The sequence below is a fragment of the Scyliorhinus torazame genome, chromosome 2, assembly GCF_047496885.1.
Source record: "Scyliorhinus torazame isolate Kashiwa2021f chromosome 2, sScyTor2.1, whole genome shotgun sequence".
Taxonomy (NCBI): Eukaryota; Metazoa; Chordata; class Chondrichthyes; order Carcharhiniformes; family Scyliorhinidae; genus Scyliorhinus; species Scyliorhinus torazame.
Genome location: NC_092708.1, coordinates 357,238,718 through 357,255,637, shown reverse-complemented (window position 1 = coordinate 357,255,637; position 16,920 = coordinate 357,238,718). Strand labels below are relative to the sequence as shown.

At 45.9% G+C, this 16,920-nt stretch overlaps 1 protein-coding gene across 6 annotated transcripts in view; it reads right to left on the bottom strand.

The window, feature by feature from the left end:
- LOC140403830 (synaptotagmin-16-like) overlaps positions 1-16,920 on the bottom strand; it is a 278,502-nt gene that overhangs the window by 118,708 nt on the left and 142,874 nt on the right. The window contains exon 1 of one of the 6 annotated variants that reach the window (XM_072492004.1): positions 8,567-8,823. The exons of 2 other annotated variants lie outside the window; for them this stretch is intronic. The gene's annotated coding sequence lies outside the window, so the exon portion shown is untranslated. Of the gene's footprint in view, positions 1-8,187; positions 8,266-8,354; positions 8,447-8,566; positions 8,824-16,920 lie in introns of those variants that run through there. 3 more of the 6 variants (XM_072492040.1, XM_072492013.1, XM_072492022.1) reach the window with 3 other exon arrangements.

Below are 16,920 nucleotides of genomic sequence, written 5' to 3'. Positions count from 1 at the left end.
CGCTCGGAGGTGGAAGTCGTTCATTGACGTTTTTGAGGAGGATTGAGGTGGCAGCAGAAGACGGCATGGCGGCACAGTGGCTAGCACTGCTGCCTCAAGGCACTGAGGACCCGGGTTCGATCCCGGCCCCGGGTCACTGTCCATGTGGAGTTTGCACATTCTCCCCGTGTCTGCGTGTGTCTCACCCCCACAACCCTGAGTAGGTGGATTGGCCACGCTAAATTGCCCCTTAATTGAGGAAAAAAAAGATTTGTTTGATTACTATTTAAATCGAGCATTACTATGGAAGGAAGGAAGGTGGGGAAACCACAACAGAAGGATGGGGGGAGTCCCCCCCGTTTTTTCTCCCGCAGGAAAATAAAAGAAAAACACAGCTGAAGCCAAGGGGGGTGGAGGAAGGGAGGGGGAGAACGGGGATGGGGGAGGAACTATGGACAGATCCAGAGGGCAGCAAAATGTACAAAGAGTTAATTAAACTAACCTCTCTGTATAGTAGAGGAAATTACTGCAGGCAAGAAAAATCTAATGTATATATACAACTGTTTATAAATATGGGAAATGCCAATAAAAAGATTTTGTTTTTAAAATAAATACAGATAGGCTGCTCAAGAATGATGTCAGAAAGCTCTTTTTCACATCGAGGGCAGTGGGAATCTGGAACTCTTCCTCAAAGGCTGTTGAGGCTGGGCCTGGGCGAATTGATAATTTTAAAACAAAGTCTGACAGAGTTTGATAAAGCTGAGTATTAAGGATTACAACAGCACGGCAGGTAAATACAGTTAAGGTACAGGTCAGCCGTGATCTAACTGAATGATTGAATAGGTTCGAGGGACTGAATGGCCTATTCCTGTCCTGAGACTCCTACAGCATGTACTGCCTTTATCCAGGGTTAGAAAAGCTATTGTGACTCCAGATTATAATGAACACCCCCATGTTAGAGGAGGCGGAAATCCTGAGAATGCGGAGCGTTTGTGGAGGAACCACAACTCTCAGATCCTCTAATGAGAAATCCAGTGCCTATCTTGTAAGGGGCCTAGTTTGAGGGCTATGGTGACAGCAGCGTTGCCAATGGCTCCGAGTAGGTATTCAAGGAGCCCCATAGTGCAGGCCATAGTGAAGATATGGAATCAGTTAATGAGGCATTTTAGAGTGGAAGGGATGTCGGTGCTAACGCAGCTGTGCCAGAATCGTGGGCGGGATTCTCTCAGCCCGGGGCCCGGCCGGAGAATCCCCGTGACTGACGCGAATCGAGCCACACCGCCCTGACGCTGGCATGCGATTCTCCGTAGAGCAGAGAATCGGCGCGGCGTGGTTGGCGCGGCACCGGTCGCGGGCTGCTCTACGCGGCCGGCCTGCCGAATCTTGGGGATGGGCCGAGCAGCCGTCGTGAAAACGCCGAGTCCCACCGGCGCCGTCCACACCCGCTCTCAGCCGGTGGGAACTTGGCGTGGAAGGGTTGGGGGGTAGCCTGTAGCGAAGTGGGGGTCTGACCCTGGGGAGTGGGGGGGGCCTCTGCTGTGGTCTGGCCCGCGATCGGGGTCCACCGATAGGCGGGCCGGCCTCTCTGGCTGGGGGCCTCCCTTCCTACTCGCCGGCCCCTGTAGTCCTGCGCCATGTTGCGTCGGGCCGGAGCATTGAAGGAAGCCACTTCGCGCCGGATTCAGCAGCTGGAGCAGCATGAACCGCTCCAGTGCCGTACTGGCCCCCTGTAGGGGCCAGAATTAGTCGTGGGGTAGGCCCGTGGCTAGTGTTTACAGGACGGCGTGGACACTCTGCCACCGGATTAGACAATCCCGCCCCCTGGGTTTGAGCTGGGGGGGGGGGCTAGTGTATACAGGACGGTGGACACTCTGCCGCGAGATTAGACAATCCCGCCCCATGGGTTTGAGCTGGGGGTGGGGGGGGGATAGTGTATACAGGACGGAGGACACTCTGCCGCGAGATTAGACAATCCCGCCCCATGGGTTTGAGCTGGGGGTGGGGGGGGATAGTGTATACAGGACGGAGGACACTCTGCCGCGAGATTAGAATGGGTTTGAGCTGGGGGGGGGGGGGGGGGGGCGCCGTGGATAGTGTATACAGGACGGTGGACACTCTGCCGCGGGATTAGAATGGGTTTGAGTTGGGGGGGGGGTGGATAGTGCAATCCCGTCCCATGGGTTTGAGCTGTGGGGGGGGGGGGGGGGGGGGTGTTGGTGGGGGATAGTGTATACAGGACGGCGTGGACACTCTGCCGCGGGGTAGACAATCCCGCCCCCTGGGTTTGAGCTGGGGGGGGGGGGTGGATAGTGTATACAGGACGGAGGACACTCTGCCGCGGGATTAGACAATCCCGCCCCACGGGTTTGAGCTTGGGGGGGGGGGGTGGATAGTGTATTACACAGGGCGGTGTGGACACTCTGCCGCGGGATTAGACAATCCCGCCCCATGGGTTTGAGTTGGGGGGTGGGGGGTGGATAGTGTATACAGAACAGTGGACACTCTGCCGCCGGATTAGACAATCCCGCCCCATGGGTTTGAGCTGGGGGTGTGGGGGGGGCTAGTGTATACAGGACGGAGGACACTCTGCCGCGGGATTAGACAATCCCGCCCCATGGGTTTGAGCTGGGGGGGGGGGGGGGGTTAGTTTATACAGGACGGCGTAGATCCGCGAGATTAGACAATCCCACCCCATGGGTTTGAGCTTGGGGGAGGGGGGGGCGGATGGATAGTGTATACAGGAGGTGGAGGGAAGTGGGGTAGGTCAAGGTGAGGGATTTGTATTTGAAGGAAGGGTTCACCAGTCTGGAGGAGCTTACTAAGGGAGAGGGTAGAGCTGCCGAGGGGGAGTGAGTTCAGGTATCTGCAGGTTAGGGACATTGCGCGAAAGATCTGGAGGGCGTTCCTTAGGTTGCCAGCTGAAGCAACTGCTGCTTTCGGAGTGGATGGGGAGGGAAGAATTGGGGATATATACAAGTGGCTATGGGTGAAAAGGGGAAATAAATCTGTACAGACTGTATAGTTGATTGTTGGGAAGTATTTTTCCCTGGGTGTTTTATTTGCTATAACCTGGTTTGATACATGTTTGCAATAAAATACATTTTTTTTTAAATTGAAATCCAGGGCCTACTCTGTTTTGAAGGCATGGGCTGCTGATTGATTTAAAGATTTGGCTCAGGAACTATTAGAAAGGCCGACAAACTAAATGCAACTATAATAGGATATCAGACAACTTTAATACAGTTTCCCTCTCGAAGCTGGGCAATGTAAAACCAATTTACTCCACTTAAGCATTATTCAGTAGGCGGTATTAAAATGCAGTTATGTTGATTAATAAGGTGGTGCAGCTTTAAGTCATTTTCAGAGACTAGAGAATAATTGAAATGTCAAACAAAACACTAGCACAGGACTCTACAAAGTCACCTCTTCCATGTTTTTCTGTCACTATGCCAAAATATCTTTTATTAGCTTAATTGCTAAATGCTGCTACAGAACGCTGATTTCACAATCCTGCTTTAATTATGCTAATTTTAACTGCTCAAGCCCTTCTCCACTAATGGAGTAACGCTGTGAGCCAGCAGATGCATTCAAGGGTGGGTGTTTACAGTGTCTTTTCAATTAAATTTCTGTTTGTCTAGTTTTAGTCTCAATTGAGTGTGCACTGACCCTCTGAAAGAGCACCTTACCTAGGCCCACTCCCCTCCCCCCACCCTATTCCCGTAACCCCACCCAACTGGCACATCTTTGGACTGTGGGAGGAAACTGGGGCATCCGGAGGAAACGCACACAGACACAGGGGGGAATGTGTAAACTCCACGAAGACCTTCACCAAAGGCCGAAATCAAAGCTGGGTCCTTGGCGCTGTGAGGCAGCAGTGTTAACCACAGTGCCACCATGTTTAAATATGCAGTATTTGGCAAGAATGCCATGCCTTTCCAGTTCCTGTCATTATGCTAATACTCTATTTTTGGTAGCATCAGCAAAGACTCTATCATTAGAGGTCAAGAGGTAGTACCAACTGCAAGCAGAACATTTCTGTTGTTTTTTTGGTGCAGTTGCCATCTTTAAGCTCCCAAAGTAAATCGCTTTTTGCTCCATTTTTTTGCACTTCTTTCATTAAGAGAAATGGGCGAAATCGTCCAGCTTGTTTACGCTGGCGGGATCTTCCCGGTCCATTGATTGCCCCCCCCCCCCCCAATATCATATGAATTGATGCATATGAATTGGTCCCTGAAGCTTCCTTGCCGCATGGGATGAATTCAGTGGGAAATCCCATTGACTGGGGCAGGATGAGAAGATTCAACTGCCAGCCAACAGCAGGCCGCCTCCTGCCACACGCTATATGGGGAGGCCAGAGAATCTCACTCAATGTTTCTTTTTATTAACACAGACATGGGGCGCGATTACCAGTAGTGATTAGGGGCGCGATTACCAGTGGTGATTAGTGACACAAAAGTGTATTTAAAACAGAGATAGGTAGGTTCTTTATTAATAAGGGGATCAAGGGTTATGGGGATGAAAAATATATCAGCCATGATTGAATGGCGGAGCAGACTCGATGGGCTGAATGGCCTAATTCTGCTCCTATGTCTTATGGTTGGTTCTGATTTCACTGGGAGAAACGGAGATGGAAATGAGGAGGTTGGAATTTGAGAAAGAGAGAGAGAAAAGAAAATAAGAAGGGATAAAGAAAATGAAACGGAGATGGAAATGAGGAAATTGGAATTTTAAAAAGGCTTCCAGCTGAAGGCAGCTCCTGGAAAGTTGAGGGTGCTTAATCCTCGAACGGAACCCAGTGGCGATATGTTTAAATTTATATAAACCCTCCTAAAATTCGAAGAGAAGGAAGTAGAAACGTTTTTTTCGGCCTTTGAGAAAATAGCAACCCAAATAGAGTAGCCAAGAGAAAAATGGACATTACCCCTGACAGGGCGGGCACAGAAAGCTTATGCTTCCCTGTCAGAGCAGGAGTCAAAGATTATGAGACGATAACAAAGGCCATGCTGGATGCATATGAATTGGTCCCTGAAGCATATAGGCAAAAGTTTTGGAATTTGAGGAGACAGCTGGGACAGACTTATGCAAAATTTGAACGGGTTACGCAGAATAATTTTAATAGATGGGAATGAGCATTGGGAGTTGAAACTACCTATGAGGCTCTGAGAGTGGCCATTCTCTAACAGGAATTTAAGAATTCCCTACCTTCTATAATAAGAACCCGTGTTGAAGACCAAAGGGTGAAAATTGCTAGTCAAGCAGCTATTATGGCTGACTAATACAAGCTAATCCACAAATTTGTTCCATCACCCTCATCATTTTGAAAAGGATAGGAAGTAGGAGAGCGAGAGGAAGGCAGGTAGCCATGGTAGGGTATTGATATATGGGAATGCTCCGAGACCACCTCCTCAGATCAGGAAGGAAGGTACTGAAGGTGGAGGCGAGACTTGGAAGCCTAGATGTTACCACTGGAATAAGGTGGGATACATTTGTTCAGCATATTGGAAGTTGCGAGTAAAGCGCATGAGATTTGTGGGGGTTCATAAGCAGAATTTGGAAAAGGGAACACAAGTGGCGAATCTACTGGGCAGGCTGTAACATTGGCTGGATTTAGGAGACCTGAGGTAAACACTGCTGTGGGAGCAGGTATGGGAAATGCAGTAGATGAGAGATATGCTATCTTTTTTTGTCTAAGGGGAAGGTCATCCATTTTCCTCAACTGATGTAGCCAAACCCATAACAATTTTAAGGGACACAAGGGTTACTCAAACCCTAGTATTGGAGAAGGTTTTGTTTTTTCCTTCAGAGAACTGAATGGAAGCTAAGGTATTAGTGAATGGGATAAGTGGAAATTGTATCCCAATCCCATTGTATAAAATACAATTGGAGTGTGATTTAGTGTCAGGCCCAGCGGTTGTCATAGTGGTTAGCAGTGCTGCCTCACAGCTCCAGGGTTCAATTCCAGACTCGGATGACTGTGTGGAGTTTGCACTTTCTCCTTGTGTCTGCGTGAGTTTTCTGCGGGTGCTCCGGTTTCCACCCACAGTCCAAAGATGTGCTTGTTAGGTGGATTGGCCATGCTAAATTCCCCCTTAGGTGTCCAAAAGGTTAGGTGGGGTTACTGGGTTACGGGGATAATAATAATATATTGTTTGTCACAAGTAGGCTTACATTAACACTGCAATGAAGTTACTGTGAAAAGCCCCTAGTCCCCACATTCTGGCGCCTATTTGGGTACACAGAGGGAGAATTCACAATGTCCAAATTACCTAACAGGTAAAATGGAGGCATGGGTTTAAGTAATGTGCCCTTTCCAAGGGCCGGTGCAGACTCGATGGGCCAAATGGCCTCCTTCTGCACTGTAGATTCTATGATCTATGATCTGAAGCAAGAATTTTTTTTGCATAAATTTAAATTACCCAATTCTTTTTTTCCAAATAAAGGGCAATTTAGCATGGGGCAGCTACCATGCACATCTTTTGGGGCTGTGGGGGTGTCTCCCCACGCAGACACGGGGAGAATGTGCAAATTCCACACAGACAGTGACCCGGGGCTGGGATTGAACCTGGGTCCTCGACACCGTGAGGCAGCAGTGCTAACCACTGCACCACTGTGCTGCCCCTTGAGGCAAGAACGCTTACCTTGCGACCTTAATCCTTATTTATTTTTACCACATTCCACCCCTCTGAGTTACCCTGTCTTGTGTGTGTGGGTAGAGGGTGGGACAGTTAAGGGGGGGGATAGTAGGTTAGCTTGTCGTTATTCAGTTGTAATTACTGCATGTTTTATCTTTATTTCTGTTATAAACTTACAAATCTTGTGATTGTAATTATTAAGTAGCCAAGGGCCAAAGATTTGGGGATTTTTTAATATGAATTATTGGTTAATTCAATTGTGTTGTGCCTGTGGGGCTGGACTTGACTGCACACTAGCCCAGGGTGTCATAACCCCACCAATGTTATTTATTTGCCTGAGAACAGCCCTTTTAAAAATATAATTTCATGTTTCTTTTTAAATTCACATCGCGGTCACTAAGGTCTTCAATAAAACCCCCTACACTGCATATTTGAGCCTCGAATTGCAAAGTAATTTGTCAAAGTCAAAGGACAGTATTGTGTACGAGGTGTCTTCAGCTACATTCAGCAAGCTTATCAAGAGCACATGAACTCCCCTCTTCACATTGAATACTACAGAATACCAGATGCTTTGCAGAAAGCAAGGACTCCCCTTAGAAATTTGTATCACATGTGAGAGTACCATATATCTAGAGAGTCAACAGATAGCATGTACATGAATACCTTTTTCAAAACGTTGTTCCTTTCTCAAAGTTACTAAGCCAATGCACACAGTGTCTTTAACCATTTCATTGCTTGTTCCAAATACCAATTCAAATTCAAATTGAATCCAATTCATGGTCCTCACAAGAGAGAAATACTCGGCCCAAGTTGACAAGAACAGGCATTACACATGAGCTCGGGCTAGAGCCTTTGCTTGATCTTAGCCAAAAGAAATGTGATTCAAACACAACTAGAATGAGTGATTCCCCTATTTGTACTCCACCTTTAGGAAATGAATGCATTGGGAAACTCTCCCTGTTCGGTACATCTTTAGGATGCAGCTGGCCATGTTCTCTTGCGGCTTGTCTTTTGCAAAGTAATTTCAGCTGCGGTAATTTAACGAGATAGGAAATTTCCATATTAAATCTATTTAATTTCCAGGGATGCAAATAAAGCTACTGTCAGCACATATTGAACAATGACTCCACGGTGCTTCATCAATTGCACAAAACGGCCAGTCTGCATTCCACCAACAAACGCGCCTATCTAAATGCTTTCAGCAGTCTGAGCTCCTTGTGGTTTATAAAATGATAAGAATTTCTGCAACTTAGGGAGGAGCAACAAATCCTGGCATTGCCAGTGGCGTCCACGTCACATGACAGAATTTAAAAAACTGTGCGATCAGTAACAATGTGTAAAGAGTAAGCAATGACAGCGTTACTCCTTGATGACATAACCACGTTAACACTTGCCAGATAATGCAGGTGGGGACATCAAATGACACATCACTGCCAAAAAGCACCTCAAATCTCAAGGGCTTGTAGCCATTAACACTGAATGTTAGAAGCATTAAAAACGATGGGATTTCAGATTTAAAAACAAAAAGGAAAAACTCTTCCACAGTTAACAGTACAGATCTATAAGACAAACTCACAGCAAAGGAGCCTCCATCATTCCAAATCGACCTCAATGATAAGACGCCACACCTTGCCTCTACCCACATTGGTTTACCGACAGGCATGAAACACATGATCATGCTACATGAATTTATGCGTCAGTATATTATTCTGAAAGTTAGTCAGAAGGCCAATGGGTACTCACCAACTCTGGCCAGTGGCACACACCTGTGGCAGAAATCTTACATTTGGCCTTTTGTGTACACCATCTTCAGCAAAGTCAGCTGATTAAATGAGGCAAAGCAGCAATATCAGCCAGGGAGTATCAGGTTACCACAATGGCTGTCCTTGCTTTATTCAACTCCCACCTTAAAATGCCTAAGGTGTGTTTCCAGGCCAACAGGTTTCAAGTCTTACCTTAAAGCAATTATTCGGCTCCACGGCGCACAGATTCCTTTCCCTTGGGCTCACAGGGAATATCGGAACAAGGATTCAAGGACAATATGGTGTTCCCTTTATTCTGTTGTGATTGTTTCTGCTTCAGCCAGAGCAGGCTTCCAGAGAATGGCTTCCCTCCCGAAGGCATAACTTCCTGAAACTTTAGGTGTGGTTTGAAACATTCTGGATTGAAGTTACTCACAGAACAACAAGGCTGTTTGCATAGGAGCCCAGGTTACAAAAGCTCTTGCCTCCACAGTGGAACCATACAACTGGACTGATCGGTTTACAGATGTTTCTATTAAAATTGACGTACCAATCAACAACTTTGATGAAAATTGATAAGCTTTACAGGGCTCTGGCAAGCTTCCTATTTTTTTTTAATACAATTTTAACATAGCAGAATATTTGTGATACCAGGTAAGCCAGTAGCCCCTATACAATCATAATACCATATAATAAAGAAAAATAGTAATTCCCTGCTGGCTTCAGGACATTTCTGAAGTGAACCCTCTGATTCACCTTCAGGGTATTATTTCTAATATTTCTAGTAGTTTATAACTGATCTGAGAATCTTCTTCCTTACAGAGAGAAGGTTGTATGGTCCTAATGAAACTGGTTGGATTGCCTGCAGCAGCATACAATATATTCTGCGTAACACGTTATAATATCCCTGTCCTTTTAAAACAGCTTTGTTCAATTTGGCACGAGAGATCCATTATTAATTATAGTATTAAAAGCCCTGAGCATCTTAGAATGGGCAATGACAGCAGGTCAAAGCCCGCTTGCTGAGGTCAAAGGTCAAAAATTGAACATCAGGGATAATTATGTAGATCATGGCCTGGATGTTCACAGCCATTGTAAAAATGGCAGAAGAGACTGAAAATTGGAAACTCTGAACGTGGCATCTACCATTTTGGTGGGATGGGATGGGGGGGGAGAATTGGGCTGGGTCAGGATTTGTGCATGCACCTTTCATGGAGGCAGCTGCCCAGGTAAATCATGCTGCCTCTACTCATGTCTAAATTGGGTGACCTAAATGTGTGAAATATGACATGCAACAGTTAGACCTGGTAGGAGCGGGTCGAACTGTTCCTGAGTCCTTAGGAGAGCTGGGATACCCTTTTGAAGATGTACCTTTTCGATTTGGTCCTAGGACACCTTTGTGGGTTGTCAAATGCCCTTTGGGAGAGGTCAGGTGCCTCTTGGGAGAAAGTTAGCAAGATTGTGCTTTAACCCATTAACTGTCAGGGTCATTGAAACTGTGAAAAGTGTCAAAATGAACTGTCAAAGGCAACAATCAAGCTGCTTCCTGTCCTTTCAATCTTTGAACAAAAATGTCTGCAGTATTTTTTTTAAATCATAGCTTGCTATTTTACACTGTTGCTATAAGCCTGAGGGCTATTATTTCAGGATTAGTACTGCATGATGATTTCGCAACCTTCCATTAACACAGCATGATGCCTATCATTTCAGTTTGATTGACAGCTCCAATAGGTTACGGTCTCTTTGAAGTGGGACTATGAATTCCAATGTTTGTTTTTATAAGGGTTTACCACGTGAATTAAATGTCTGTTTTTATAAGGATGTAGTTGAAGGAATACAAATGCAGTGAATGGGTTTTTATAAACAAGAGTGTTTCTTTTTAATAAAAAAATTAATCAATAGGCACTTAGGACTTCATTTTATTTAATCTCCAAATGGTTCCTATGATGTACCATTGGGCCAGGACTCAGGCTAGGTTAGAATGGCAGATTTTCTTCCCTTAAAGTGAACTAGATGATTTTTTAATGTCATTGATGATTTTTTGGATTCCAGATGATATTCTTTGTTAAAATATGTAACTGATCCGATGCTGAGGACCCGGGTTCAATCCCGACCCCAGGTTACCGTCCATGTGGAGTTTGCACATTCTCCCTGTCTCTGCGTGGGTCTCACCCCCACAACCCAAAGATGTGCAGGGTTGGTGGATTGGCCGTGCTAAATTGCTCCTTAATTGGACAAATTTTTTTTTAAATTTTAAAAATGTAATTAATTGAATTTAACTTGCACCAGCTGCCATGGTGCGATTTAAACCAGTGTACCAGGGCATTAACCTGGGCCACTGAATTACTAATCCAGTGACAACACCAGTATGACACCATCTCCCCAAAGCATTCAGCCTCTGTACAGTCAATCAGAGCTGCACTCAGCACATAACATACCAAGCCAAAATGGCATAAACCTGGTCACCTGGGGAGGCGGTGGCATAGTGGTATTGTCACTGGATTAGTAAACCAGGAACACAGGGTAATGCTCTGGGGACCTGGCTTCAAATCCTGCCACTGCAGATAGTGAAATTTGAAACCAATAAAATCTGGAATTAAAGATGACCATGAAACCAATGCTGAATGTTGTAAAAAAAACCATCAGGTTCACTAATGTCCTTCAGGGAAGGAAATCTGCCATCCTTACCTGGTCTGGCCTATCTGTGACTCCAGACCCACAGCAAACTGCCCCCTCAAGGGCAAATAGGGATGGGCAATAAATGCTGGGACAGCCAGCGACGCTCATGTCCCATGAACGAATAAAAGAAAACGGGAGGATACCTCGCTCTACATCGGAAAGCCAACTTCGTAGAACAGCTGATAGCTCCTGCTACATAAATGTGATCATGCCCATTCTTTGCAAAGTTTTGAGACTCAGTGTGATCAGTTTGCAGTATCAAGTGCATTTTATCTCATCGTAATCCACTGTTAGCTAAAAAAGTGGAATAGCAGGCTGTAAAATGAGCCAGTAGCTAATACGAACAGCCAGTGAGACTCCAATGCACTACCAAGAGGATGCTGGGTGCGTGGGAATAAATGACAGAAGTCGTAATCTAATTAAGGACTTCAGAAGATGTCAAAGCATGAAGATAAAGCTTAATCATTTGCTAAATGGGAAAATAACGAAGAGAGGTTTCTTTCATTTAAAGTTCTTTGCCAGTTCTTTTTTTCTGGAGTTCATTTTGGAGATGACAACCAATTGAGGTGTCAAATAAAATTCATCAATGTATTCTTTTCATGATAAAATGAGAAAGTTTCAGAGTGAAAAGTACCCCTCCTAGGTGTACATTTTGAGTACATGTTGCTCACTCACTAGTAGCGCAGAGCATAAAAGCAAAGGCATGGGCCCACAAATTCTCAACAAGTGCCAGGCAGGGGGCAAGACATCCGACAGCAAATATTTGCTTCTTTGCACTTTTCTTCTTCAACCTTTTCCTGCCGCAGCCTCCTTTCTCTGCCACCATTGGGCGAGGTTGCAAAATGACAAGCTGTATCTTGGGCTCTCTCAGTTAAAGAACAAAGAAAAGTACAGCACAGGAACAGGCTCTACGGTCCTCCAAGCCTGTGCCGACCATGCTGCCCGTCTAAACTACAATCTTCTACTCTTCCTGCGTCCATATCCATCTATTCCCATCCTATTTATGTATTTGTCAAGATGCCCCTTAAACGTCACTATTGTCCGTGCTCCCACCACCTCCTCCAGCAGCGAGTTCCAAGCACCCACGACCCTCTGTGTAAAAAAACTTGCCTCGTACATCTCCTCTAAACCTTGCCCCTCGCACCTTAAACCAATGTCCCCTAGTAATTGACCCCTCAGCCCTGGGAAAAAGCCTCTGACTATCCACTATGTCTATGCCCCTCATAATTTTGTAGGCCTCTGTCAGGTCGCCCCTCAACCTCTGACGCTCAGGTCACCCCCTCAACCTCCGTCGTTCCAGTGTGAACGAACCGTGTTTATTCAATCGCTCCTCATAGCTAATGCCGTCCATACCAGGCAACATTATGGTAAATTTTTTCTGCGCCCTCTCTAAAGTCTCCACATCCTTCTGGTAGTGTGGCGACCAGAATTGAACACTATACTCCAAGTATGGCCTAACTAAGGTTCTATACAGCTGCAACATGACTTGCCAATTCTTATACTCAATGCCCCAGCCAATGAAGGCAAGCATGCCGTATGCCTTCTTGACTACCTTCTCCACCTGTGTTGCCCCTTTCAGTGACCTGTGGACCTGTACACCTAGATCTCTCTGACTTTCAATACTCTTGAGGGTTCGACCATTCACTGTATATTCCCTACCTGCATTAGATCTTCCAAAATGCATTACCTCACATTTGTCCGGATTAAACTCCATCTGCCATCTCTCCGCCCAAGTCTCCAAACGATCTAAATCCTGCTGTATCCTCTGACAGTCCTCATCACTATCCACAATTCCACCAACCTTTGTGTCGTCTGCAAACTTACTAATCAGACCAGTTACATTTTCCTTCAAATCATTTATATATACTACGAACAGCAATGGTCCCAGCACTGATCCCTGCGGAACACCACTAGTCACAGCCCTCTAATTAGTAACGCACTTTTCCATTGCTACTCTCTGCCTTCTATGACCTAGCCAATTCTGTATCTATCTTGCCAGCTCACTCTGATCACGTGTGACATGACTGGTACCTTTTGTACCAGTCTACCATAAGTGACCTTGTCAAAGGCCTTACTGAAGTCCATATAGACAACATCCACTGCCCTACCTGCATCAATCATCTTTGTGACCTCTTCGAAAAACTCTATCAAGTTAGTGAGACACGACCTCCCCTTCACAAAACCATGCTGCCTCTCGCTAATACGTCCATTTGCTTCCAAATGGGAGTAGATCCTGTCTCGAAGAATTCTCTCCAGTAATTTCCCCACCACTGACGTAAGGCTCACCAGCCTGTAGTTCCCTCGATTATCCTTGCTACCCTTCTTGAACAAAGGAACAACATTAGCTATTCTCCTGGGTATTCTCCAGTCCTCCAAGACATCACCTGAAGACAGTGAGGATCCAAAGATTTTTGTCAAGGCCTCAGCAATTTTCTCTCTCGCCTCCTTCAGTGTTCTGGGGTAGATCCCATCAGGCCCTGGGGACTTATCTACCTTAATATTTTTCAAGACTCCCAACACCTCATCTTTTTGGATCTCAATGTGACCCAGGCTATCTACACACCCTTCTCCAGACTCAACATCCACCAATTCCTTCTCTTTGGTGAATACTGATGCAAAGTATTCATTTAGTACCTCGCCCATTTCCTCTGGCTCCACACATAGATTCCCTTGCCTATTCTTCAGTGGACCAACCCTTTCCCTAGCCACCCTCGTGCTTTTTATGTACGTGTAAAAAGCCTTGGGATTTTCCTTAACCCTTTTGCCAATGACCTTTCATGACCCCTTCTAGCCCTCCTGACTCCTTGCTTACGTTCCTTCCTACTTTCCTTATATTCCACACAGGCTTCGTCTGTTCCCAGCCTTCTAGCCCTGACAAATGCCTCCTTTTTCTTTTTGATGAGACCTACAATATCTCTCATTATCCAAGGTTCCTGAAATTTTCCGTATTTATCCTTCTTCCGCACAGGAACATGCTGGTCCTGAATTCCTTTCAACTGACATTTGAAAGCCTCCGACATGTCAGATGTTGATTTACCCTCAAACATCCACCCCCAATCTAGCTTCTTCAGTTCCCGCCTAATATTGTTATAATTAGCCTTCCCCCAATTTAGCAGATTCACCCTAGGACCACTCTTATTCTTGTCCACCAGCACTTTAAAACTTACTGAATTGTGGTCACTGTTCCCGAAACGCGTCCCTACTGAAACTTCTACCACCTGGCCGGGCTCATTCCCCAATACCAGGTCCAGTACAGCCCATTCCCTAGTTGGACTATCTACATATTGTTTTAAGAAGCCCTCCTGGATGCTCCTTACAAACTCGGCCCCGTATAAGCCCCTAGCACTAAGTGAGTCCCAGTCAATATAGGGGATGTTGAAGTCTCCCATCACAACAACCCTGTTGTTTTTACTAGTTTCCAAAATCTGTCTACCTATCTGATCCTCTATCTCCCGCTGGCTGTTGGGAGGCCTGTAGTAAACCCCCAACATTGTGACTGCACCCTTCTTATTCCTGATCTCTACCCATATAGCCTCGCTGCCCACTGAGGTGTCCTCCCGTAGTGCAGCTGTGATACTCTCCCTAACCAGTAGCGCAACTCCGCCACCCCTTTTACATCCCCCTCTATCCTGCCTGAAACATCTAAATCCTGGAACGTTTATCTGCCAAACCTGTCCTTCCCTCAACCAGGTCTCTGTAATGGCAACAATATCATAGTTCCAAGTACTAATCCAAGCTCTATGTTCATCTGCCTTACCCGTAATACTTCTTGCATTAAAACATATGCACTTCAGGCCACCAGACCCGCTATTTTCAGCAACATCTCCCTGTCTGCTCTTCCTCAGAGCCATACTGGCCCTATTCCCTAGTTCTCCCTCAATGCTTTCACCTTTTGACCAATTGCTCCGGTACCCACCCCCTGCCATACTAGTTTACACCCTCCCGTGTGACACTAGCAAACCTCGCGGCCAAGATATTTATGCCTCTCCAGTTTAGATGCAACCCGTCCTTCTTATACAGGTCACACCTGCCCCGGAAGAGCTCCCAGTGGTCCAGATAACGGAAACCCTCCCTCCTACACCAGCTGTTTAGCCACGTGTTTAGCTGCTCTATCTTCCTATTTCTAGTCTCACTGGCAAGTGGCACAGGGAGTAATCCCATGATTACAACCCCAGAGGTCCTGTCTTTTAACTTTCTGCCTAGCTCCCTGAACTCCTGCTGCAGGACCTCATGCCCCTTCCTGCCTATGTCGTTAGTACCAATAGGTACAATGACCTCTGCCTTTTTGCCCTCCCCCTCCAGGATGCCCGCTACCCGTTCTGAGACATCCTGGACCCTGGCACCAGGGAGGCAACATACCATGCTGGAGTCTCTTTCACGTCCACAGAAGCGCCTATCTGTGCCCCTGACTATAAAGACCCCTATGACTATTGCTCTTCTACAGTTTGACCCTCCCTGCTGAACATCAGAGCCAGCCGTGGTGCCACTGCTCTGGCTGCTGCTGTTTTCCCCTGATAGGCTATCCCCCCCGACAGTATCCAAGACGAGGACAACCACAGGGGATTCCTGCACTGTCTGCCTGCCCCTTCTGGTGGTCACCCATTTCTCTGCCTGCACCTTGGATGTGACCACATTTATATAACTGCTATCTATGATGCTTTCCGCCATCTGCATGCTCCTAAGTGCATCCAACTGCTGCTCCAACCGAACCATGCAGTCTGTGAGGAGCTCCAGTTGGGTGCACTTTCTGCAGATGAAGCCATCCGGGACGCTGGAAGCCTTCCAGACCTGCCACATCTCACAGTCAGAGCACTGCACCCCGCTAATTGACATTGTGTTAATTAATTAGTAAATTAAATTTGTTTTTGTTTTTTAAAGTTACTGTTAACTATATGTTTCCTAGCACTAGATTTCTGCTATAAATGTGAAAGCTAAATACAGTACTCTCCGATCTCTGGCTTAGATACCCCTCTAAATTATAATTAAGTAATTATGTTTAATTAGTTTAACAATGTTTAATTTTTAAATTTAGTGTAGATTCCTAACCAGCCAATCAGGTCACAGTTTTACTGTGATGTCACTTCAGTTTTCCCCCCACGCAATTTGAAAACGTAATGAAAATAAAAATCACTTACCGTCCCAGGATGCTCTCTGGCACCATTCCAAGTTTACATTAGAATTATCCAACAAGCAGTTGCCATTTAGTTTGTTTTTTGTTTCTGTTCATATATTATTTATTTATTTGTTTAAAACTGGCCACTGTTATTTATATTGCTTTATTGTTGTTTAAAAGAAACACTACGTACTGTTATGTTTGGTCAAAAAATCTTGAATAAAATATATTTTTAAAAAATTTTTACAAAAGAATTATCCAACAATGTGGAAAATTGCTGAGGTAGGTCCTATCCACAAAAATGTAGGACAACTCTAATCTCACTAATCACCACCCCATCAGCCTACTCTCAGTCATCAGCAGAGCATTAGGCCGGAATTTAGCAGCTGTCCACGCCAGCGGGATCCTCCAGTCCCACCGACAGCGCACCCCCGCCTCAGGTTTCCCGGCAATGAGGGAAATCCTGTTGTCAACGGTGGGACCAGAAGCTCCCGCTGGCTGGTTGCCTCCATCGCTGAAAAACACGAGTTGTGCAGAAAATCCCGCCCTTCGAGCCCGTCTGCCGTTGACAGTATCACCAAGTGTTACTTACTCCTCAATAACTTAATCACCGAAGCTTAGTTTGGACTCCACCAGGCCTACTTAGCTCTAGACCTCACTACAGTTGTTGTCCAGACACAGACAAAAGGTTGAATTACAGTGGTCAGATGACAGCAACTGCCCTTGACATCAAGGTAACATTTGACAGAATGTGGCATCAAGGAGCCTGAGTAAA